The 27,553-nt window shown below is 39.4% G+C and overlaps 1 pseudogene; it reads right to left on the bottom strand.

Moving 5' to 3' along the window:
• Window positions 1-2,266: 2,266 nt before the first annotated feature.
• Window positions 2,267-3,742, bottom strand: LOC145029750 (isopentenyl phosphate kinase-like; annotated as a pseudogene).
• Window positions 3,743-27,553: the final 23,811 nt, after the last annotated feature.

Genomic DNA, 27,553 nt, shown 5'->3' with positions numbered 1-27,553 from the left:
TAAAAGAGAAAAAAAACATTTTAATTTTTATAATTCAATATTTTTCTCACTTTCTTATACATTCAAACTTTTCAAATATTTTGAATTTTATATTAATTTGTTTTTAAATAAACCCATGTGATACATGGGTCTTACACTTAGTTATCTAATAGATAATTATGTTATAACTTAAATTGAATTGCTTTATGATCAATAAAAATTATGGAGAGCCTTTATAAGCTTTCCGTTTCGCAACCAAATGTTAACATCTTCCATTCGATCTATCTCTCCCTTCTCTCTCTCTCTCTCTCTCTCTCTCTATATATATATATATATATATATATATATATATATATATATATATATATATATATATATATTCACTCTTCCTCAAACTTGCAACGAAATCTAGAAACCAAAGATAAGGTGTATCTCTTACTCATTTAACAAGAAAGTAACATATTTATCTGTGAATCTCTAGTGGTTGAGATTATAACGACAATGAGGAAGTATTGAGAGAAGAACTTAGTCATGGAGATTATGATGCGGAACTACAGTTAATCTCATGGATCTTTAGGTTAGCTAAAAAATAAATAAGTGTGGAATTATAAGAACAACTCATAGCGGAAACATAACATCAACATAACTAAATAAATATTAGCAAGATATAAGAAGCCTTGTTGAATTGTAACTAGGTTTGGATGCAAACACTAAGTTAGTAAATGAAGAACAACAAAAGCATAAATGGAGATAATGAGGCTTTGTATTTCATATAAACTGACTACAAGGAAGAAATGAAGCTTAGACACACTTTTGAATACTAACTCACGCCATCTATTCATGGTGAAACAATGTACTAGCTATTTACTGGAAAATACGAAAAGGTATGGAGAACAAGTGGCCATGCTTCCATGTTTGTTCTGAAAAACATCACGAAACACTCAAGGTCATAAAAATTTGGTTGGTGTATTCTAATCCTCACAAGACAAAAACACTTGAACTCTTCGCATTGTTTCCTGATTTCTAGTCTTCACATATCTTCACCAACAATATTATTCCCATAACCAAAACACTTCTCGCATCTATATACTTTAAAAAGGACTTTGCATGTCATTTCACTACTAGAAAAACAACCTTTTACAACGTGCAATGCGTGTCGTAAAACACTCAGACAACGCGCAAATGTATGTCAAGGAAGGCCATCTCATAACGAGAGACGACACGCTTTTGCGCGTCGTCTATTTACGACGTGCATTTACGATGCACATTTACGACACGCATTTACGACGCTCATTTACGACACGCAATGCGTATCAAGGAAGGCTTTGTCATAAATGAAGACGACACGCATTTGCGTGTCGTAACCTTACGACGTGCCTTTAGGACACGCATTGCGTATTAAAGCCCTTGTCATAAATGAAGATGACACGCATTTGTGTGTCATAAACATCAGCAACCATTACGATATGCATATACGACGTGCCTTTACGATACTCTTTTACGCATAATACAAATATATAAAAACACATAAATCCCAAGACATTCAATTTCATCCAATAACATCATGTCAAAAAAATGTAATACATTAATATTAAAGATATCTTATTATACATTGTTATTAAGAGGTTTTTCCTAACTATATAACCTAATACTACATTGCTATAAAGGGGCACCTTCTTGTTTCAGTAACTCATCATTTAGCTGTCTGAAGAAGCTCTAAAACCCTTCATGTATCCAACCAATCATCATGTCTCTTAGCTTCAATGTCAATCCCAACTCTTGATCAGAACAACACTAAATTTCTACACAATAATCATGCCAATTGTACAACATCAATATCAACTAATTAATAATACACATGGTATGTATGAGAGTGGAATCAAAATGATCTACCAATAAGAGTTTTGTACTGCCTTGAATCAAAGTAGTTTTGGTGGCCTCAAGGGCAACTTCCAAAGGATATTCCTTGCATGTGCCATCTTCCTTTTGAATTTGCAGGAGAGTGTCTAGTAGTTCAAATCAGAAAATAAAACCAATGAGTGTCATGCAAAGTGTTCCCCTTTTTCTACTCCCTACATAAAAACTTAATTGGTAAAATATCAAATGTGACATAAACCCTTAAACCAAAATGTACAGCTGAACACGGTAAAAACCAACCTTTAATATAATGCAACCTCTTAACATCTCCAATCCATCATATCACCATTTTTATAATTTACTTTGGACTAAACACGGTAAAAACCAAATAACATGGGGATCATTTTTATGATTTACTCTAAAAAATATATTACCCTGTTAAAAGATTTAGAAGCCTGATCTTGACGCAAATGCAACTACAAATTCGATGAGCTAATGTCTCAACAAAAAAAAGCCTTAATAACTTTTCTACAAACACCAATCGTTCTTGTACCTGTATAAAACAACGGGAAAAAAATCACTTTTCGTTTTAACCATGATAAAACCAAAAGGTTTCTTTTACCACTTAGGAAAAGCTTTAATAACTTTTTTTATTAAAAAGATTCAACAGTTTAGTGCATATGAAAATTTTAATGTTTCATTATTTTTTTTTAACTAAGTAATCTATTTTGTTAGTTATACAAAATATGTTGCAAGATGACTTATAATTACATCTCCACTTAGTATAGTGCATACATTTACAATTTACAATTACACCCCTATTGTTAGATGCTACTTACCAGTGACTCATCGAGTATTGCATCCCCATCCAAAACCTACATGGCAATAGCAAATTATCATTGTCAGAATTATGTAACAATATCATATATTTTTCAAGGTCGTATTGTGAATGAACACTCTGAATGACAGTAAATGACAATTTTACCCTTCTGTGTTGAGAAACCTAAAACTTACAGGAACAAAACCGCAGTCAAGGGCAATAACCACTGTTGACACATCAGCAGATGCTATCTGTAAAAACAAAAGATTGTCATTGTTGCATTGTTGTGTAAAAGGTGTATAAATTTCAAATGAGTTGATGGAAGATGGTTTTTGAGTGCTTCCTAACATTTCTTTCATGGGTTGATTAAGCACAAGAAAATGGAGACATTGCAACTGATGGAATACCCTCTACAAAAGGAGTTAAATACATAAGTCAACATGCAATTGGATATCCAGAAGTCAAAATTAAAATGAGTGGAAACTTTAGTTTGGTAATGAGAAGTCTACCTCTTGCAAGTGCTCTAACTATTTCAAGATTGAGGGATGTCACCTAATAAAATGAGAAACAGTTAGATACATAAATTTAGTAGTAAATGAATAACATAAGATATACTAAAAAGGCAATGAAGGTGAAGTTTACACAAAAGTAGATATTACAACGATACAACTTGAAAAAAAACACAATGAGGGTATAGCCTTGAAACAACAATAATAAGCTAGTGGTAAAGAAATAGAGCTTACAGAAATCCTAGTAGCAACAAAGCCAGCTTTCACAAGAGGTTTATTTAACCCCCCCTTTATGAACATTGGATTTGCTAGCTTGGAAGTGACCAAAAGATCCTGAAAAACAAAGTGGCACATAAACTGGATAGAAAAACGAAACTTGATTGTTAATGAGCCAAATAATTGGAAATTAATTGCAGTGATTTTTTTTTATCATAGAGAATGAATAAGCAAGCAAGATTCTTTACTCACCAGCTCCATGAATAACAACAAAACTGTTGTAGTCAAAATCTTCTTGTTCTTTAAAAGCGTCCACTGTAACTGAAGTTTCTAAAATTCCAGGGCGTTTGCTCCAATCCATTTCAAGAACTGCCCAGATGAAGATCCAGGCGAAGAAACCTCAACAAGAATCAGTAGTGAACATAGACAAATTGAGACTAATCATGATTTTAAAGAAGAACAGAGAGTACTTTAGGAATCCCATTTCCCCTAGTTCATAAACATAGAATAAAAAATATAACTGAAACAAGAACAAGGTTAACTCTCTTATTAATTCATTTTTAATTTTTAATAAACTAAATACAACAACTTGGTCAACTCACCTGTACGTATTTTGATTTTTCGGCAGTCAATTCCTCGGTCAAGATTGTTAAACTATATAAGGAAAAAATATATATAAATTAAATATACTTCCTAAGAAATGAAAAGGAAATAGAAACATATATATGGTTTTACTGGAACCCAATTTATATTGAGTAACAAGTAACAACCTGGATTGTAGCTCAGAAACCTTGGTGAGCAGCAAGCGTTCTCTATCAGAAATTTCAACCTGAAAATAATTACCATTTAAAAATTAAATTTATGTTTATGGACCTTTGGAAATGCTTAATTGATTATTTGAAAGAACACAAAGTAGTAATGCATAATAAACTATAAAGGAGTGGAAGGAAGTAAGTCATGAACAATAGTGGCAATTTCCCATTTTGAGAAGCTGAAATACAACCAAACAACATATTTTACAACCATATTAAAGGGTTAAAAATGAAAGAAATAGCAACATACTTTCATTGATTTTTTTTATTGTTTATTATAATAAATATAGAATTTAACTCGCTTCTGCTGATACCTCAGCTGGTTGCAAGCTATTCAACAGATTCAAGATAAGATCCTGGAGAAAGAACACCATGGGTTGATGAATTTTTTTTAACAAAAAGTAAGCATAATTTAATTAGTTTACCTGTTGAAGTGATGTCTGCTGAAAGAGGTTTTGAAGGTGGAGCATGAGAACTGATGCGGGTAATTGTAGGGTTGTTCACTATTTGGATAAAACCGAATTGTCCAATTGGACTATTTGGTTCGGATATTCGGATTTTTGGATTGGTTTTCAACAAAACCGAATTATAATTTTGGATTTCGGATTAGTTTTGGTTTATAAAATAAGAACCGAATAACAATTTGTTATGTTTTTTATTTTGAATATATCTATAATTATTTATTAATTTTATAATTTTTTTTGAATAAGTTCAAAAGGTTTTACCTAATAAAAGACATTAATATGTACTTTCTGTCAAAAGTTTTTTATCTATTAAATAATAAACTATAATATGCCTTCTTAGTGGTTGTTTATAAATTTTAAATCACAAGTAAATAATTTGTTTTTGCTATTTTTGTAAAATTAGATCATATTATAATTCTATATAAAATGTTACGGTTTTTGAAAACCGAATTATAAAAACCGATCCAACCGAATTGTAATTGGATCGGATCGGATCGGATTTGAATTTAGTTTGGACTATTTGGATCCATATTTTGAAAACCAAAATCCATTTGGATTTACTTAATTGGATCGGATCGAACCGATCCATCTAAACGAATACCCCTAGGTAATTGTTATGTATAGAAACAAAACTGCTATTCATCTCTCTAGGTGTAGGCTGCCAAACACCAGAAATGTATAATTTTGCATCAATGCATGAAATTATACAAAGTAAGCCAAAAAGGAAAATGTATCCTATATATATTGAATAATAATGATCACAAGCCATTAAGTTAAAATAGCATAAAAAGAAATTACTTATATACAAATAATTCCATATTTGGAATTTTATTTTACCTGGGGGGACCTTCGAGGAACTGTACATAATGGAATATCCTTTACAAGATCTAGGTCTTCTGATTTCACAGAAAACCTACCTCTTAATTGTACTAAATTTGCTTTTGACTTATCATCCATAGAATCCATGTATCATGTGCAAGTTAATTAAATAATATATAAAAATATATAATCTCACATGTTTAAAAAAAACAAGGGTTTTCATTAATGTTGAAATGAATAGTAATACCTCCTGATGGTTTAATTGGCGCTGACAAACTGTTTCCTGAAGCTCGGTTTGGAATGTTTAAACAGTAGGATGGATTAGTAGAGGTGGTACCACTGCATATTAGATCAATTGCAAAGAAAGTTCATCAGATTAGGTAACTAAATAAAGGAAATCAAGTGGAAATCAACGAAACTTGAATATTTTAGGGTAAAATAAATGATGCCTGATCTAGTTTGATGATGCAACGAATTGGAATTTTCAGTTTAATATCAGTTTGCTTCGTCTCCATTCTCCTGCTAACTGGTTCTTGTTACTGACTTGCTTTAGCTCTGTTAAAATAAGAAACCAAGGCCACTGGAAAGTTGCCAATTACAAAAAGGTAAAACAGAAAAATAAGAGAAAAACAACTAATATAATAACTCTAAGGAGAACTAGATAATTACAAACTCCCCTCAGGAGATAAGCCCCAGATGAGATGCCATCAGGAACACCACTAGATAATATTAGAGGGGAAATATAACTCCAACAAAGCTCTGAATGCAAAATCAATAACAAACTAGGCCCAAACAACTTTCAAAACAGCTCCAGGGGCAAAAATGTCAAAATGGCAAGAGACAGTAGTGTGCAATGTATGAACTGGGACATAAACACAAAAGTTCATACTGAAAAGCATGTAAATAATCTAAATGCTTGCTTACAAGGGTACAGATGACCTAATTTTTTTAAAAGAACTCTAGAACTGATACGTACAGTGTAATAACCAAACAACCGTTGAAGGCCCTTTATCATCTTCCACTGCCCTTACTTCCTCCAGTGACAATTTCGAACATAACCCAAAGATTCCTGAAAAAAACAGAAGAATTAAAACCCTAAATCATACAATCGAAGTTTAGGGTTTACAAAACTCATCGATTGTAAATCATATCACCCAAAAAACTGTAAAATAACATGCAATTTAAGAAGCAATCAGCATCAATTTTGAATTGGGGAAACAAACCTTAGTTCTTTTTTCTTTGCCATGGAAAAGCACACAAACGGAAGGATTTCTATGATGTTTTCCTTCGAGATCTTCACCTTCATGGATTATAACAACAAGCAAGACGCCGCCCTCCGGATTTATCATATGCAAATCATTGAGATCTATGTTCTTGAGAAGATTGAGAGTCAGGGTTTTTGGCTCTTCAGGAGTTAGATCTTTCAAAGGTACACGATTCATCCCCATTTTATCATGCTTCCCTATCGATTCCTAATCGAAAACCATGATTTCTAGAGCTTGAACTTCAGGATCTTTCACAACTAGGTTGAATTCTTCATTCCATTCAGGATTCAAGTTCTTGTGTTTTACAATCGTCTTCTTCGATGGAAACTTATCATCTGCGATTTTGGAACGGCGGAACTCCATGGCGAAACCGATAGCAGCTTGGAACGAGATTCAGTCTACCGGTGTTCCGACACATAAGTCTGACTTGTACGCTTTCGAAGTTGTACTTCTGGAGATATTATCAGGTGAAGAAGGCAAGTGAGGAAGGAAGGAGTGTTGATAACTAGGGCACGGTGGCAGTCAATGTCTGGAGGGGAAAGGAAGGAGCATCGTAACTAGGGCAAGAGGAAAACAAAAATGGAGGATAAAAATGAAGGCAGGTTTTCAAAATTTTTGGGATTTCATTTTCCCCAGTATCTACTAAATGTGCCTTTCATTAAAATTATAAAGCGACACTTATAGAGGACGCGCATTTTAGATACAGCGCCCTCTGTGTTTTTAATTTTTTTTTCTTATGACACTAATTTAAGGGCACGTAATAATTCATGACCTAAATCCTTCAATTTTTTGAAGAGATGACACATTTTTAACGTCACTCTCTTTTGCATAACATAAATCAATGAGTTTTGTGGTTTGAGCGTCGTAAAAGGGTCTTTTTCTTGTAGTGTTTGAAATCTGCCAAGGGTCACTTTATCCATCAACTATTCCCCTAAGTTACCTTGAAACTAATACCTTCATTTATCAAGTTTGAGAAACTTGATGAGAATCTTCCAAAATTTCCTTACAAAAACCAACCAAGTAATCCTTTCTTGCAATTGTTCTTTAACTTCTTTCTTGCAATTATAACTCTTTGATCTGGTACTCTCTCCCTTGCTTCAATCTTTGTGACTCTTTGAGCGATGTCTTCAATGTTGGGAGGAATTGTGATCTGCAGTGGAGGACGTAGTAGATTTCTGACTGCGCTCAAGATTTGATCTACTCTATCATCTAACCCAATAAATTATTTCCTTGATACCATAACCTTCTTCTTTTCTTCTTCTTCTTCTTCTTCTTCTTTGCTTTCTTGGTGACAAATAGCTAAAAAAACACTAGATTCCTCATTAGAAAGGAACATCTGAAAGTCACCATCTTGAACATTCTTTTAAACCTCATCTTTGTATAATTCATATCCTTGTGAAAAGCAAGGGTTTTGCACGAAAAAGGTTTGAAAACTCAAACCTTGAATTAACTTAAGATCAATGATTGCTTGTAATATAGTTCCAGTCAAGTCTGGTAAAGCAATCTTATCTCAGATTATATAAACTCAACAAAGTGCTCAATAAAGAAAAACAATAAGTATGAACAATGTAAATCAACAAGAAAAAGAAGAGTGTAAGAGATAATCATTGAATGAATGATTCTTGGATTTATGGAATAAAAAGGTGCATACTTCTATATCTGGTACAAATGTTGACAACTCCTTAAATAGTCGAGGAGTTAATACAAGACAAAACTGATAAAATGTGCATGGACTAACAAACGACTGGATATCAACAGACGGACACATCCATTGTTATTGATCTTGTCTCTTGTTGATGAGATTAAACTAACCTTTAATCTATAAAGATCGATTAGATCTTGAACAAGTATATAAATATAAACAATAAGAACTCAATAAAAAGAATAAGTCAAGATGGAATCAAACGTGTTGAATGATTAAACAAAATCCTCAGAAGAGCTCGATTAAGAACATCAACTGTAGAGGATTGGAAGGTTATAGGAACGATCAAAGAAACCTGTTATCGTCTAGATGTATCTCTATTTTCAGATCTCCAAAAACCTTAACCTAATATGCATGCAAGCGTAAACTTATATACAAAACATAAAAGGTTCACGGTTGGACAGGCCCAAACCGGAATACAAAGTATCATAATCTGTCGAGCCCAAAAGACGCAATCTTCAAAATAATTTTCATCCCAACAATCTCCCCCTTTGCGTCAATTTGGAGCGAGACCTTCATTCTCTTTTCACAGCAGAGGGCTTCTTTACCGTTTCAAAAATCTTCGGTATTAAAGCCAGAATATGATGCCTGAAGGTGATATACCAACGAAGCATGTCAGTGAAGTTCTTCTTGTCTGCTGTTGAGTTATGTTTGCATCGGTGAATGATATTGATAATATGCTCCAGACAATCTGTAGAAAACAGATGTTTGTCTACCAAAGCAAACAGAAACTTATGCTTGTCGCCTCTGGTGAACATAACCGTCAGATTGGAAGAATCAATTTGCCCTATCTTCATTTTATGAACATCTTCGGTCTTGGAAGTGGGCTTGACGGTCGGTTTCTTGTTCATAACTTTTGCTATTTCCTGATCCATAGTGGCGAGCTCATGGACGTAGGAAGCCAACATTCTTTTAAGATGTTTAAGAATTGGTTCATACTCTCTTTGATTGGAGAGAAGAATGTTGTATAGCAAAATCCAATCATGCGGATTCAAACTGGGAAGATCTGCTAGAGAAATAAGATGTTTTGTGTTGGCCGTTCCTCTGTTGATTTTGAAATTAACGTTCACAAATTTCCCAGCCTGTGTCGGTTTCAGTACCTTGACTTTAATAATTTTCTGAGCGCTCCATGTCAAGTACTACGATTGACCATATTTCAGATAGAAATCTATTAGCTCTCTGTCAACCTTCAGGTTCGGATGAGGGACATCGGCAGTGACATCAAAGCAATGAAATGTGAAAGCTTTGCGCGTGATAGGCATGTCGAACTGCGAGTCTTTTGTATTTTCACACTCAAAGGATGCAATCGGTTCCAACCAATATATGGAAGGAAACTCAATCGCTTGAGTGATGAGTGTGTCTCTGTCCCAATCTGGGAACAGAGTCTTCTTGGCTTGAATGGCCTCCTCATCCTCCCTGATCTTTCTTTCCCTGGCCTCGGCCTCTCGAGCTATCCTTAGAGTTTCATCAAGCTCTTTGTCCCTTTTCTTGCGTTGAAGAGCTTCAGTGATAGTTTCGTCTGAATCTGATTCACTCTCAACTAGGACTTGTTTCCCAGAACCTGAAGCTACATTAACCTTCGGTTCTGTCTTGGACACACCTTCCTCTCCCCCTTGTCGCGGAAGAACAAGCTTCTCCGAGACACCCTTCATTTCACTTAAGATATTAATAGCAGGAAGGAGTTTTGCCTGGAGATGCTGTCTAATAGTGAGAGTTAGGAAGGGATCATGGGTGTTAAGAACATTTGTTAGCATATCCTTGACATCACCAGCGCAACTTTGAAGAACTGCCCGCTGAGTCTGTAGCAAAGTAATTTCCTGTTGTGCCTGGGCCAGTTGGATCTTTTGTAGGTCGATGGTTGCCTGGTGCTTGACAAGATCTTCCTTCAGGGTGCTCTCGGCTGCCAGAGAGGCAAAACGTGAATCCAAAGATTTGAGAAATGAAGTGGATTCGGTTTTGAGGTCAGCGCGCAGAGCCTCAAATTTTGTGGTTTCACCCTGAAGGGTAGTCGAAAAAGAGTCTACTGACACTTGAAATTTGGACGCACTAGAGTCAGCGTGAGCTTTGAGAGAATCAAGAAAGATCTGAGTTGTATGAACAACCTCGGAAACTTCCTTGGTGGCTTTTGAGCATGAAGCAGCTGAGTTATCTATGGCGTCAGTTGAACGATCCAAGGCGTCAGTGTATGTCTGGATCGCAGACTCTATGAAGGCTTTGAGCACAACACCCCCGTATGATTTATTGTCAGCTAGCAGACTGTCAAGTTTGGCGTGAATTTCCTGAATCTGCTGACTTGATACATGGGTATCGGCATCTGTGTCTGTAGGGATCCGGTAGGGGCTATAATAGATAGAGTCGAACTCTTCATCATCTCCCCCTAAGGTAGCACCAGAGTTGGAGGATGGAGACGGAGATGGGGGAAGGTTGATGACCGAGGTTTCAACCACAGTAGCAGCCCCTGTATCAAATACATTGACCGTTACTGGTGGTTGGGAAGAGGTGATGGTAACAGATTCGGTGATAATGGGCGTGGAGATAGAGGATGAAGGTTGATGGTACTTTGGATGAAACAAAAATAGATTGTACCTTCTTTATTAGTTCATCGAGCTCACTGAACTGTTAGCTAAGTGGTTTGGCCGCAAAACACATATCCTCCTGTACCTTCGGTCCATCGCTTCCTCCATCGGTGTTGTATCCCCTCATTTGAGATACGTCAGTCACCATGAAGCATCTTCCTCCACTGCTTTCCTCCTTAGCCACATAAGCCTTTCCATGGGTAGGCTTCCTCACTTCATCGTCTTCTGAGTCGGTAGACCAAACTTCCGTGCTACCGAACTCGTCACCTTTAACCGAACCCTGCACAATAAGAGCATTAATAGAAGGGTTAGCGGTAGACTTCTTCTTTCTCAACTCGTCTAATCTTTTCTGCAACACAGCTTCCTCATCATTTCCATCATCTTTTTCAGCCATCTTCTTAAGGACACAGTCCTTGGCATAGTGGTTTTTCCCACCACAGTAGAAACAACTTACTCCGGAATCGCCATCCACCTTCGGTTCCTTCTTGTGCTCCTCAGCCTTCGGTTCATTATTCACCTTTTCAGAGCTGTAACTCCCCTGCCAGTTTCGGTTTTTGTTGCTGGGGAATCTCTTCTTTATGAACCTCTTGGGATTGGACACCATCATGGCATAATCCTCAGACGTGAGATCATATTCCTCCAGGTTGAGGTCTTCATCCTCCATCACAGCTTTACTTTTAGATAGGAGGGCCAACGAACCAAGACTAGTAACGACATTCTTTTCTTGCACCACAATCTTCTCTTGGGACTTAAGAATACCCACCAGTTTCGCCAAAGAGTATGATTTAAACTGCTCATGGGCTTTGACTGTGGAAACTACTGCTCTCCATTCAGACCTCAATCCGTTCAAGAAAGTAACCTTCTGTTCGATAAGCTTCCTTTCAATATCGTGTTTAATCATCTTGCTAAGAAGATGATTAAAACGATCAAACGTCTGGGTCACCGTTTCTTCGGCTCCTTGCCTGAATTCTCCAAACTGAGATAAAAGCAAAGTCTGAATAGAATGTTCAAGATCCTCGTCTGTAGAATACAGTTCACGAAGTCTATCCCAAACTTCCTTTGCCGTCGTGCATGAGCTAACCAACCTGAATGTGTCGGACTGAAGGGCGAATCTGATCAACCTTAATGCCTTGATATTGCACTGGAATTTATCCTTTTCATCTTGTGCAATATCCTTCACGTCCTTTAGCAGATCATTGTACTCCTTTTGTGTCTTGATGATTATGGACGATGCAGAATGAGAAAACGGTCCATTGGTGATGGCTTCCCATATGAGATACCCATTATCCTCCGATCCAATCACGTAGTCTTCAAAGTGATGCGCCCATAATTCATAGTCATGGGTGTATAAGATTGGAATCTTTGTCGTCGAACTGATGCTGTTGGAAATATTAATAAGGTTTGATTGCGTCGCGTCCATTATGATCATAAAAACCTGTTCAAAGATCAGACTTGTAATAAAGCAGATTAGGGCAAAACAATAAATATCAAGATACGTCAATAAAGAGATGACGGCTCAATAAATATTGAAAATTGCGGAAAAACCCTAATGGAAATCTTTTTCACAGAAAAGATGTGTATCGATTACACAGCCTCCTGCTCTGATACCAATTGATGAGATTAAACTAACCTTTAATCTATAAAGATCGATTAGATCTTGAACAAGTATATAAATATAAACAATAAGAACTCAATAAAAAGAATAAGTCAAGATGGAATCAAACGTGTTGAATGATTAAACAAAATCCTCAGAAGAGCTCGATTAACAACATCAACTGTAGAGGATTGGAAGGTTACAAGAACGATCAAAGAAACCTGTTATCGTCTAGATGTATCTCTATTTTCAGATCTCCAAAAACCTTAACCTAATATGCATGCAAGCGTAAACTTATATACAAAACATAAAAGGTTCACGGTTGGACAGGCCCAAACCGGAATACAAAGTATCATAATTTGTCGAGCCCAAAAGACGCAATCTTCAAAATAATTTTCAGCCCAACACTTGTACTATAGTAAAAGACATTAAGAACAATACAAAATAGTACTTGACACAATTAATGCATTACAGACACAAAATACTTTCAAACAATGATTGATCTTGGACAAGTCTTCACTTTGGAACTACTTCACTTCAAACTCAATCTTAATCTCGGGCAGCTGCATCTCAAATTTCATAAGATCACTTTTTCATGTTCCAACCATCTCACCCTAAGTGACCATAAAAATCACTTGACTCTTTACTTGGCTTCATCGCAAACATACAAATAAGCACCATGGAGCCACCTTCGACCTCGATATACCATCGAAGATGGTAAATAAATTTATTTCTGACATGTTCAAGGGAATCACTCTTGATGGAATTAGTGATGAACTTTTGAAGAATCTTTGATGGAACAAGATGTTTTTCAAGAACTCGGAAGAATTCTTTTCTATTTGTCTTTATCTTAAGATAGACAAATTCGAGTTTTAGTTCTTGAATATGGCCTCCGTCCAAGATTTATGCTTCTGGAAGCTCGGTGCTAATCTTCGCCAATAGATTCTCAGTCTTAAATAATTGAGTAAATTCCACATCATATCCATAGTATTCAGATATGTAGTCCTTTAGGAAGCTGAGAGTAGTGTTCAAATCTCCGATGATAGATTAATTTGATTGTTGATCTTTGAGGTAACCAACAATGGTGAGAATGTCATTGGGGTTGATTGAAGGAAAATCCACATCAGTGATTAGGATGGTGGATTCCTTGTTCTAAGACACATAGTATACGTAGAGAAGACAATCGAGATCAAACTCGATTTAAACCTTTTTACCATATCCAACAAACTTGGTAATTCTGTTCTGAGACCACACTTGTGACATGGTCAATTTCACAGCCAGAAAAGACCGATTTGTTTATACTTTGTTTTAAAATCAGAGTAATCGTTTAAAGAAAACTGTTGCGGAATTTGTTCCCAAACCAAAATGTGATAAGAATTTATTAAAGCATTTATTTAAAGAAGTGTATTTTCATTAAATAACAAAATCTCGGGATGTCATGTTCGATACAGAACAAAAGCATAAATAGAACAAAATAGACCTTACAACAGTTATTTATAACTACTGGCCTATAATCCAAAATCTCTCGTTATGCCAGCCAACTTATGCTCTCGTGCCATAACCTGTAATACAATGAAAACTGAGTGGGTCAGGCTTGGGAGCCTGGTGAGCATATTGGGTTTTCAACCCACAATGTTATATCATATATGTATATATATTAGAACTCACAAACTTATACAATTTCACCATATAAAAACAACTCATATCCCACCCCATCGATCCTCACAATGACACGATCTAAACTCTCGTATCAAAATTTTTCCTCTTTACCTGATACCTACTCACGGATCTAAAACTAACCTCTCCACCTGATCCATATTCTCAGATATAAAACTAACCTCTTTATCTGATCCATACTCCCGGATCTAAAACTAATCTCCTGATCGGATCCATACTCCCGGATCTAAGACCGTGCCCAATCCATACTCACGGACTAGGGACAATTAACTATGTCTTAATCCATACTCCCAGATTAATAACAAGTTTATCTCGTTTATTGACAGTATCGTTTTCGAGACCCCTCTCACAATACATGTCAATGGGTTTTTTTAGAGTACACCGGTGAACATCAAGTTCACAACACCTACAAGTAGCGAGCCTGCTAGTGTTCCACTGGACTGTCTAGAATAGTCTATGGTTGTCATCCCTACTCTGCTGAATGACGGGGGCCATCGTTTGGGTAAAGGTTTCACTCATTTTTCACCTGTCACCCTCACCTCAAGATCTATATCACCTTTTACCTCATTATCCAACTCATGTTTTATCACACACCAACTATCTCATCTACCCCTGTTCTACCCAACATATTTGTAGATATAAAATACATATATAGTTTAACTCACCTAAAAACTATATAAAACATCCATTCCACGCTAATCTCAAATAAACAACAATATATAAACACATAGCATGTCTTTCATAGCAGATACTTCATATTTATGTGTTAGAATAAAGTGACTACACACTCACTCGTAACATAGATGCAATACATTCAACCAATACTTGTATTAAAATCGTGTTTATGAAAGGGACTGTACACTCACTCGATAAGACTATGCTCGGAAAACAATTTGGCTCTAAAAGTAGTATTCTATGGTGAAACCGGGATGCTTCGTTGAAAACCGGGTTTCTCGCAGGCAGAGTTTCGGCTCAGGAACTATGTTTCTCGGGATCTTCGGGGCTTTGGGACTCGCTTCGGGTCTCGGGATGATACCATGGATTCGGGGGCATAAATTGCATGTAATTCGAGGTAATACAAGAGAGAGAGAGAGAGAGAGAAAGAGAGAGAGAGAGAGAGAGAGAGAGAGAGAGAGAGAGAGAGAGAGAGAAAGAGAGAGAAGAAGAAGAAGAAGAAATTTGGCAACCAAACTCGGCTGCCCTTGTGATCTATTTATAGGGGGCTGGCTAGGCCGAACGCAAGGTGTTCCCCAGAGGAACGCAAGGGGTTCCCTGAATGCTGGGCGTTCCCTTCGACCGCGGAGTGTAGGAGCGGGGTTCCGTCTTATCTCTTATCCGTTTAACTCTGCATCGACTTGGCCAATTCGGAGCTAAGTAATGAACGCGGGGCGTTCCCCCTTAGGGAAGCGTGCCTTGAACTTTAGAAAATCATAACTCTCGCATACGATCTCTGTTTTCGACGTTCTTTATATCCACGCGTAGGTGAGATTATGCTCTACAACTCTCGTTTAGACTCCGTCAGCTAATTTTGACTTTATTATATTATATTATTTTTAGTAAGCCGGGACAGGAAAACTCCGTTATAAATTCATAACTTCTTCATCTGACGTCCGTTTTCGTCTGTCTTTTTACCGTTGCACTACTATCGACGAGATCTTCGATTCTCATTTAGATTTTTTCGGCTAGAAATCACTCGATTTTAAATCCGAACTTCGGGCTGCATACTGCTAAACTGAAACATCGGAAATTCATAACTTCCTCATATGAAGTCAGATTTAGACGTTCTTTTTATGTACGCTCTCGTTTTAACATATTCTACGAATTTCGTTTATATTGCTAAGGCTAAATATCGCTCTATCGTAAATTCATTATTTACGTCGCATTGTGTCGCGCCGGTTTTGTCGCGAAACTTCAACAGGCCATAACTTCTTCGTTATAACTCGAATTTCGGCATTCCTTATATATCCGGAATCGTTGTCACGACCACTACAACTTCGTTAAGATTATTCATTCTAAATAATCTTCTATCAAAAAGTTATTTTTGATGCTCATTGTCTCTAAATTGACTAGCTCTGATCTACGGGCGTTACAACACTTGTTTTTGAGGTTGTGCGTTTGTAGAATAGAAGGTATTAAATCTCTCACATTCAATTTTGATGGCAATTTCTGGATCATCGGATGGATGCAATGGTGCGAACTTGGCATAAAATTGTCTGTGCGGAGAAATTGGTAAGTTAAGTTGATATGAATCGTTGGTTGGAAGCTCAAAACTCATGAAGGGCACAAAATAGATGTCATGTACGATTCCTTCTTGGAAAATGGAGAAATGACCAACATTGGATTGGTATTATCATTTAACTCTTGAATCCGAATGCTTTCTTCAAGAGCTTGTTGCATTTGTTCTTTACACCAGCCCTCAGACTTTTTCGACAACTTCACTGGTTGTTTGCTTTGGTTGCAATCTTTTACCTTTGTCTTTAATTGGATCTTCTTTAGTAGAGATGGAGGAGATAATTTGATGACCAAATTGAGTGGTGAGTAGCTCGGACGGAGGAGGGCCAAGGTGTAACATCCTGAAATATCAAGAGTAGAGTTGAAGGGCAAAAAGAGTAAATTGGGAAAGAGTGACTAGGCGAGTCCATGTGCAGACTCGGCGAGTAGAGTTGCGACTTGGTCGCGTGTTAAGTGGTCGACTCGGCGAGTCAGTGTAATGGACTCGGCGAGTAGGCGCTGAGTGGAGAAAACCCTAATTCTCGGGGTTGAGCCTTATATAAAGATCATTATGTTTTCCTCCCATCCTCTTTATCACCCCTTGAGCCCCAGAAAACCCTAAATCACGGAGAAGCACCGTTGTTGAGTGGATTGGAGCTTGGAGAAGTAATTGTTGAAGGAATTTTGGGAGATTGAAGGCTTGGAGCAAGGGGCTTTGCTTGGATTCGAATTACATTGCAGTTGGGGCATCACTTAGAGGTAATATCTCGTTATTGAGCTATTGCTATGTTGTTTCTTCATTTTGGGGTTTGTGAGAATTTGTCCATGGATGAAATGGGAAGTCTAGAGGTTAGATTTGAGGTTGCTACCTCAGATCTGGAAGGGAGAAGAATCAGAGAGCATGAAAGTCCCTGTGTTGGAGTGTTTAGTGAAGCTTACATGTCCCAAACCCTAGCCCAATGTGCAAACGGCTTAGATCTCTTTGGATTCACGTAAAGTTTGCCACTTTACGTGATGGATGAGTGGTAGGAGACTAGATCTATGTTTTGGAGCAGTTGCATGGCTTGGAATGCTTCTGAATGGATTCAGACCGGTGGTACTCGGCGAGTCACATGGGTGTACTCGACGAGTTGCTTGAAGATGAGCTGGGACTCGGCGAGTTGGAAGAACAACTCGGCGAGTAGGTTGATGATAGCCTTAGACTCGGCGATTTTGTTCTTGGACTCGGCGAGTCGTGTCGAAGGGTCCCGATATTCTCTGGTTGAGTCGAGAATCGATGAGTTGAGGGATGACTCGGTGAGTTGTGTGCGAGTGGACTCAGAGTTGTTGGACTCGGCGAGTCTCGGGGTGACTCGGCGAGTTAAGTCGCGGATTGAGTGAAGTTCTGATTATGGGAACTCGACGAGTCACAGGGTTGACTCGGCGAGTAGGGTCAGTCAGAGGTTGACTTAGACTGAAGACTTTGATTTTGACCAAGGGTTGGCCGTTGACTTTTAGGGTTTCGTCAACGATGTGGCCTTTGGGCCAAGAGAGGGGTAAAATAGTCTTTTACCCTTAAGAGGGTGTCATGAGAGGATTGATTCTAGTCTCGAGAGTTATATTCATGAGAGTATTTTCCTTACGTGTTAGGCGGTGGCGAGTTCGAGATTTAAGTGTGGGGATATCTGCTTTCTGCTTGCCAGGTGAGTCTTCTCACTATACTTTACCTCGAGTAGGTAACCAGAGTTATGTGATCAGAGTATTTGTATGTTATATGTACGTGATGTGTTGTACTTCATTACTTCTATGTGATTTATGTTGTGCATGTTTATAGAGTTGGAACCGGAAGGTTCCCAGAGTTAGAACCTGAGGGTTCACAGAGTTTGGGTGCACGGACCCATAGAGTTATAGCCTCGAGTGGCTAATATGTGTTATGTGTGGTATTTTGGGGAACTCACTAAGCTTCATGCTTACAGTGTTTTGTGTGATGTTTTTCAGGTTTCTTTCAGTATCACGGGACGGCACCGGCTTGATGATACACACCAGAGAAGAGTCATTTTTGAGGATCCTGGTTTTCTATGCAAGTGAAAATGGAGTTATGTTTTGTAATTCGACTATGAATGAGATTTTAAACAAGCGTTTCTAAGAAATAAATGATTATTTTAAATGAAAATTTTGTCTTGAAATTCACGGTGTTACAAGTTGGTATCAGAGCCTTGGTTTGAGGGATTCGAATGCGCCTTCGGGTAAATCTGGACTCAAACTGAGGAAGTAAGAAAAGTTTTTAAGGAAATAATTTTCTAAAAGTGAATAAGAGTTCAAGGAGAAAGCAAGAAAGAGCAGTGTGTACAATCAGCCTGAGCCTGAACGGTGATTTCCCAAAATACCCTTACTTTTGTGTTATGAGATATTTATGATGCACTTTATGAGATATTATTGCATGCTAGAGATAGGCTAGGTATTTCATATGTTAGGACTAGAGTGGCCTGATTTGTGATGCCTTAGCCTAGGACTCGTTGTTATAAGTGTTATGCTTTTGAGTATGTGATGAGTGAGAGTATCCAGTTAGAACCCATGAGGGGTAGAGTTACAGAGTTCGGAGGTACTTTCAAGGATGAGTCGAGAAGGTGGAGTTATAACAGAGAGGGAGTCCTATGTATTCTTCGATGCTCGAATGCTGCTTGCTTTGTGCTTTGTGGAACTCTCGATGATGGGAGTCAGCTACCAAGTGAATATGACGATATTCAGGAGGTAGTTGGCTGGCATCATTAGGAGCTCTTCAACAGCTGATAGCAAAGAAGTGGGAGGACAACGGAAGGGCCTAGGGAGTAACCCTAGCCAGATGAGTGCGCTTGTAGAATAGAGAATTCGCTGGGGAGCGAGCACGCGCGATGGGATTGGTGAAAGAGCAGGTCGAGCAGCTACTTAGAAGCTCTAGGATGGTCCGTGTGGAAAGTATGGGTAGATGTGGCAGGTAGTATGGGCCCGTACTACTGAAATCAGAGTACCCATACTTGATGTAGGGAGTATCTGAAGGTTCTAAGGAGCGGATTGAGGAGTGATGTTATGGTTCGAGTACCATACATCAGAGCAGATTGAGGAGTAATGTTATGGTTCGGGTACCATACATCAGAGCAGATTGAGGAGTAATGTTATGGTTCAGGTACCATACATCAGAGCAGATTGAGGAGTAATGTTATGGTTCGGGTACCATACATCAGAGCAGATTGAGGAGTGATGTTATGGTTCGGGTACCATACATCAGAGCAGATTGAGGAGTGATGTTATGGTTCGGGTACCATACATCAGAGCAGATTGAGGAGTGATGTTATGGTCCGAGTACCATACATCGGAGCAGATTGAGGAGTGATGTTATGGTTCGGGTACCATACATCAGAGCAGATTAAGGAGTGATGTTATGGTCCGGGTACCATACATCGGAGCGGATTGGGGAGTGATGTTATGGTTAAGGTACCATACACCGGGGCATATTGAGAAGAGATGTCATGGAATGAGTACCATGGTTCGTAGTGAATGATGTTTGTGGTTCTCCGGTTATCTGGTCATGAGTAAGTTCGAAGAGGCGTCCCTTGAGAGGGAGATCGAGAGCCCCTCGGAGTATTTTAGTAAGGAGTAAGTGAGAAGGGAGAGTTTCAATCTGAGTTGAGCGATCAATCGATGAAGGAGATGTCACCTCCTATGATCTGGGAGGTACTGATTATGTTCATGTGAAAAATATGAGAAGCATGATGTTTTAGTTTTGGGTTTAGGGGTAAACCCTGCAGGTCGTCATTGATGATGATTTCCCACCAGAGTATCAGGTAGCATGGGTGCCGCGAGGCAGTGATTTATCATGAGCAGATAGTCAGTTGGGACCGAGATAGTTGAGGACCACACTACACCTATTTGAGTATAGTAAGAGGTAGTGTAGTGGTATCAGTGGGGAGTTCAGTCGAGTTCAGCGGTGCAGAGAGTTTTCTATCCATGGGGTGTTGAATTTGGGAGTGGGTCCCTGTTCTTGGGATGATCTCGGTGTTGGAGCGTTGGTTGATGAGTTGAGGTGAGGGGTACGATGATTTTATGGTTCAGTCTATGAGCCAAGGATGTTATTGAGCAGTTGAGTTGTTTGGTACTAGATTGGTACGAGATTTGGAACGACTAGAGGTAGACGTGACGAGAAGTTCTTGAGGAGTTCATCAGAGGTTCAGAGTATATGAGGTCGATTCATTTCCTTAAGGGGGATTATCGAGCGTTGTGTAGCACTTTCCGGGGACAGGTGCGATTTTGCTGGAGAATATAGTTATGGGTTAGTTGTGTGCTATTTGGTGATGGTTCGAACCCTAAGTGGGGGAGAACCGGGTGCCGTATGTAAGAAAGCAGAGATTTGTCAAGAGCAGTTATAAGTGGAGTATAGAGATATGCGGTAAGAAATCATGAGACCAGAGATGTCGGTGACCGAGGGAAGGGGTCAGAGTGAGTTAATGCGGGAAGTACTTGTTTGAGAAGGATGAATGTCTCCACGACAGGTGTTTATTGGTCAGGATTCTGGTATTGGTCAGTGTTGGGGCAAGCAGATAGCGAATGATTGGGCAGCCAACTCCCGGGTCGGTATGTGTATCCTTGTTGGATTTTGAGCGGCGGGAAAAAGGGTTTCGGAGAATTATCAGCGTATTTCGTAGCGTTAGCGTTTTCTCGTATTCCAATAGAGAAATTGGATGCACCAAAGTTGCAATGTGATGCTTGGGGCAGGAGATCATTCTGTCTATATGATGCTTGGGGCAGAGGAAATGTATTATTGTGTCTATATGATGCTTGGGGCAATAGATCAGTGGTTGTGGCAGGATTTTGTGATGTTCTGCTGGGGTATTCCGAGGTATCCGGGTATGATAATCTTTATTTCGGAGTTACTCGCGAATCTTGAGTTGAGACGACTTGTGGTATATCAGGTATCTATGGATCTAGTGAGAGCCCTTCGAGTATGGGAATCCAGGGAGATTATTTGAGAGAGTGGATCTTCGCAAGAGTGGGCATTTGTTATGTCGATTGCCTCCAGAGTCTGTGATGAGTATTCGAGACGAGTATGGGTAGCCGCCTATGATAGTCTGCGGAGCACGAGCTAGTGGAGTCAGAGGGTGTCGTGATACTGCGGGGAGCCGTAGTACTCACTAGTCAGAGGGTGTTGTGATACTGTGGGGAGCCGTAGTACTCACTAGTCAGAGGGTGTTGTGATACCGCGGGGAGCCGTAGCACTCACTAGATGGCAAGAGAGTGTGATGATGGAATGTTCTCCGCTCAGTGTATGATGTGGAAGAGTTTTGGGCTTGAGTAGCCCTAGTATTGAGCTTTTAGAGCCTGGATGTTGGACCGGGGGCGAGACTGGGGTCCCCGTCTCTGTCTGGAAATGTGGTAAGATGTGCAAGGGATATATGCAGTAGAAACCAGAGATCAGAGTTGAGACGATCCTTGGTTAGATTGTATTTTCTCGCATAAGGAAAAGAGAATTTCATGACTTGCGTGTCACGGGGCCGGGATAGTGGTCATGGGGAGGAAGTTAGTGGCATATTTGGATCATGATGTGGGTGACCTTTGGAGGCTCAGTTGTGGAGTCAAAAGCTGGCCTGGTGCTCAGTCTCGAAGAGGGATATGAGATGAGCTAGAGCTTACCATGATGATGTCTGAGGACACCTCAGAGGGAGCGAACAATTCAGACGCTCAAAGACATGCTTCGGGCATGTGTATTAGATTTCAGAGGGAGTTGTGGCACGTATTTATCCTTGGTTGAGTTATCTTATATCAACAACCATCATTAGGGCATTGGTATGCCACCCTTTTGAGCTGTTGTATGGGAGGAAGTGTCGGACCCTCATTTGCTGGGGAAAGTGTTGATTCGCGGAAGTGGAAGTTGTAGTGAGAATGGATGATTTGGAGTATGGTGGTCGAACATTGTGTTTGTGACAGTGGTATGGAATGACATCATGATGGGATGTCTGTTGAGGACGCGGAAGGGATTCCGCGGGTGTAGAGCCAAGAGTCTCAGGATGGATGTAGGGATGGAGTCTGGGACTCCCAGCTTGATTCTGATCAAGGGTCGTGTGCGTAGTGGTGGTTTCTCCTGGGGATGTTAGAAATGTCATCAGTGCGACGGGTTTTACTAACCTGAGAGTTTGAAGGTTGGTGCGGCATGGATGCGTGATTGCAAGAAGAGGAATCATGGGAGTTGCTCTGGGATTGAAGAGTGGGCCTTTCCGTCGTCACGAATTGGATAGAATGGGATTCGGATCGGGGATCCGATGGTTCATGGCTTCTAACCCTTATGGGTCGAGTGATTGTTGAGATTTGGGACAGTGATGCTTCATGGGTAATTCTCGGATCATTGAGTGTGGTTATCAGAGGGTACATTCGGTGCCCGGTTCGATACAGTGGTCAGGACACCGTAAGGAAAGCGAAAGTGTGTTCGAGTTTCGATGGGTATGCCTTGTGAGACCTGGTCCGATTAAGGCCGGGTGGCACGTTGTGGGAGTATTTCCAGAGTTGAGTTGTCGTAGGCTTCGAGGGCGAAGCCTAATTTAAGTGGGGGAGAATTGTAACATCCCGAAATATCAAGAGAAGAGTAAATTGGGAAAGAGTGACTCGGCGAGTCCATGTGCGGACTCGGCGAGTAGAGTCACGACTTGGTTGCGTGTTAAGTGACCGACTCGGTGAGTCAGTGTAATGGACTCGGCGAGTAGGCGCTGAGTGGAGAAAACCCTAATTCTCAGGGTTGAGCCTTATATAAAGATCATTATGTTTTCCTCCCAGCCTCTTTATCACCCTTGAGCCCCAGAAAACCCTAAATCACGGAGAAGCACCATTGTTGAGTGGATTGGAGCTTGGAGAAGTAATTGTTGAAGGAATTTTGGGAGATTGAAGGCTTGGAGCAAGGGGCTTTGCTTGGATTCGAATTACATTGCAGTTGGGGCATCACTTAGAGGTAATATCTCGTTATTGAGTTGTTGCTATGTTGTTTCTTCATTTTGGGGTTTGTGAGAATTTGTCCATGGATGAAATGGGAAGTCTAGAGGTTAGATCTGAGGTTTCTACCTCAGATCTGGAAGGGAGAAGAATCAGAGAGCATGAAAGTCCCTGTGTTGGAGTGTTTAGTGAAGCTTACATGTCCCAAACCCTAGCCCAATGTGCAAACGGCTTAGATCTCTTTGGATTCACGTAAAGTTTGCCACTTTACGTGATGGATGAGTGGTAGGAGACTAGATCTATGTTTTGGAGCAGTTGCATGGCTTGGAATGCTTCTGAATGGATTCAGACCGGTGGTACTCGGCGAGTCACATGGGTGTACTCGACGAGTTGCTTGAAGATGAGTTGGGACTCGGCGAGTTGGAAGAACAACTCGGCGAGTAGGTTGATGATAGCCTTAGACTCGGCGAGTCTGTTCTTGGACTCGGCGAGTCGTGTCGAAGGGTCCCGATATTCTCTGGTTGAATCGAGAATCGGTGAGTCGAGGGATGACTCGGTGAGTTGTGTGCGAGTGGACTCAGAGTTGTTGGACTCGGCGAGTCTCGGGGTGACTCGGCGAGTTAAGTCGCAGATTGAGTGAAGTTCTGATTATGGGAACTCGGCGAGTAGGGTCAGTCAGAGGTTGACTTAGACTGAAGACTTTGATTTTGACCAAGGGTTGGTCGTTGACTTTTAGGGTTTCGTCAGCGATGTGGCCTTTGGGCCAAGAGAGGGGTAAAATAGTCTTTTACCCTTAAGAGGGTGTCATGAGAGGATTGATTCTAGTCTCGAGAGTTATATTCATGAGAGTATTTTCCTTACGTGTTAGGCGGTGGCGAGTTCGAGATTTAAGTGTGGGGATATCTGCTTTCTGCTTGCCAGGTGAGTCTTCTCACTATACTTTACCTCGAGTAGGTAACCAGAGTTATGTGATCAGAGTATTTGTATGCTATATGTACGTGATGTGTTGTACTTCATTACTTCTATGTGATTTATGTTGTGCATGTTTATAGAGTTGGAACCGGAAGGTTCCCAGAGTTAGAACCTGAGGGTTCACAGAGTTTGGGTGCACGGACCCATAGAGTTATAGCCTCGAGTGGCTAATATGTGTTATGTGTGGTATTTTGGGGAACTCACTAAGCTTCGTGCTTACAGTGTTTTGTGTGATGTTTTTTAGGTTTCTTTCAGTATCACGGGACGACACTGGCTTGATTGTACACACCAGAGAAGAGTCAGTTTTGAGGATCCTGGTTTTCTATGCAAGTGAAAATGGAGTTATGTTTTGTAATTCGACTATGAATGAGATTTTAAACAAGTGTTTCTAAGAAATAAATGATTATTTTAAATGAAAATTTTGTCTTGAAATTCACGGTGTTACACAAGGGCTCTTTAGGAAGTTCATCAAGTTTCCTGATGGGTCAACCTTCATCAACTGGAACAACCATAGAGCACGATTTGGTGGAGGCATTTGCCTATTAGCTCGAAAAGCATCAATGGTTAACTTGGTTTTCAACTTAGCCATATCTCGACTCCTTTTAAACGTTTATGCTAGAGTTGATGGCCAACAAACTTAGGACTGTTTCTTATTTTCCTCTTCAGAGAGGACTTTCGTGATGGAAGGTTGTTCCTTGCAAACATTTACTAACAACACACCTACATCCTATCACCAAAGGATATATATTGTTACACATAGTATAGTGAGGAAAATAACTGAAGATCACACACACGAATCCTCAAAGAAACCAACTATAAACCACCTAAATCAAATAGAGGACAAACCTCAGTATGTCATTAAAGTCTAGCAAAAATTGACCAAAAGTTAAACGAGTAAAAAAATCAACGGTAAATTGGTCAAAGTTAATGGTCAACAGTCAGTGTGCCTCAACCCAGCTCTTGGTCGCGTTGCGAACACTAGGTGACAAAATAGTCGTGACAATTCTCCAAGCTTCGTGTCGTGACCCTTTCTTGACCGCATCACACTTTTCTAGGAAGAAACCTTTTCTTGTTAAGCACCTAATCTCTTAATATAAAATAAAAAAAAAGTAATATAAAAGGGAAAATAAGTCATTTTTTTTAGATTAGACACCATTCGTGTATGTAACGTCCGTAGATCAGGGCTAGTCAATTTAGAGATAATGAGCATCAAAAATGACTTTTTGATAGAAGATTATTTAGAATGGATAATCTTAACGAAGTTGTAGTGGTCGTGACAAGGATTCCGGATATATAAGGAATGCCGAAATTCGAGTTATAACGAAGAAGTTCTGGCCTGTCGAAGTTTTGGCGACAAAACCGGCACGACACAGTGCGACGTAAATAGTGAATTTACGATAGAGCGATATTTGGCCTTAGCAATCTAAACAAAAGTCATAGAATATGTTAAACCGAGAGCGTACATAAAAAGAACGTCTAAATCTGACTTCGTATGAGGAAGTTATGAATTTCCGAACTTTCAGCTTAGCAGTATGCAGCCCGAAGTTCGAATTTGAGATCGAGTGATTTCTAGCTGAAACAATCTAAACGAGAATCGAAGATCTTGTCGATAGTAGTGCAAAGGTAAAAAGACAGACGAAAACAGACATCAGATGAAGAAGTTATGAATTTCTAATGGAGTTTTCCTGTCCCAGCCTACTAAAAAAATATAATACAATAAATCAAAATTAGCCGACGGAGTCTAAACGAGAGTTGTAGAGCATAATCTCACTTACGCGTGAATATAAATAACATCGAAAACGGAGATCGTATGCGAGAGTTATGATTTTCTGAAGTTCGAGGCACGCATCTCAAAGGGGGAACGCCTCGTGTTCATTACTTGGCTCCAGATTGGCCACGTCGATGCTGGGTCAAATGGAGGACAGTCAGAAGGAGGAAACTTAAGTAGGATTATTGGCTGGCATAACGAGAGATTTTGGATTATAGGCGAGTAGTTATAAATAACTATTGTAAGGTCTATTTTGTTATGTTTATGCTTTTGGCCTGTATCGAACATGACATCCCGAGATTTTGTTATTTAATGAAAATACATTTCTTTAAAGAAATGCTTTGATAAGTTCTTATCACATTTTGTTTTGGAAAAAATTCCGCAACAGTTTTCTTTAAACGATTACTTTGATTTTTAAAAAAGCATAAACAAATCGGTCTTTTTAAGCTGTGAAATTAGGGATGTCACGGTTGGTATTAGAGCATTAGTTTAAGCGAACTAGGAATTTGTAGAATTTCTAGACTTAAACTTAGAATGTTAAGTGATGATTGTGAGATGAGTGTCTACCATATTTTAGACACGAGCACAAGTTTATTTTAGGAAAGATGCCTAAAATGCTTCTATGTGTTAAATGCTATATGTTTGCCATATATGAAATTGCTTGTTCGGATCTATGGTTTGTTGCCGAACGGATTTGGAAACCTTATGTGTTTAGGATTCTAAGCGTACGACTATGATATTAGAACTAGCATGTAAACATTTCAGAGTGATAAGGATGATTTGAATATCTACCATGAATGAGGATCTAAAATTACCTTATTCGGTATATAGATCAATAATGGCAAGAACCAGGAGTGGAGCTAGAAACATGAATGAAAACAGGAATCAACCACTTGTGATTAAGCAAGTAGTTATTGTAGCAGCACCACCTAAGCCGATGGAAATGGCTGGAGTACAATTGATGATTCAAACGATGTTAGATCGTCAGATGGAAGAAACTAGATGTCTGCTTCGGTAGAATCATGAAGAACTTTCAATACAAGTTGAAGAGCCCGAAGTGAATGGAGGACAGTCAGAAGGAGGAAACTTAAGTAGGATTATTGGTCAAGCCGACCCACTGTTAGTTCGACAGAACAACCAGGATGGAGGAAATGATGGACGTGGGTTCAAGTAAAAGGATTTCATGGCATCCAAACCGTCGTGTCCATCTGGAAGCCCGACACCAGTGGAAGTTATGGACCGGATCTCCGAGATGGAGACAATGTTTGAGAGTTGCGAGTGTTACAACAGACATAAAACCGCTCTCGCGATACCTCTGTTAAAGTCTAGAGTGTTGAGCTAATGGAAGCTACTAGTTGGTTCGATACCCAAGGGAGAAGTTG

This window comes from Lactuca saligna, chromosome 2 (genome assembly GCF_052625555.1).
Source record: "Lactuca saligna cultivar CGN05327 chromosome 2, ASM5262555v1, whole genome shotgun sequence".
NCBI classification, from domain to species: Eukaryota; Viridiplantae; Streptophyta; class Magnoliopsida; order Asterales; family Asteraceae; genus Lactuca; species Lactuca saligna.
This window is presented reverse-complemented; position numbering and strand designations above follow the sequence as displayed.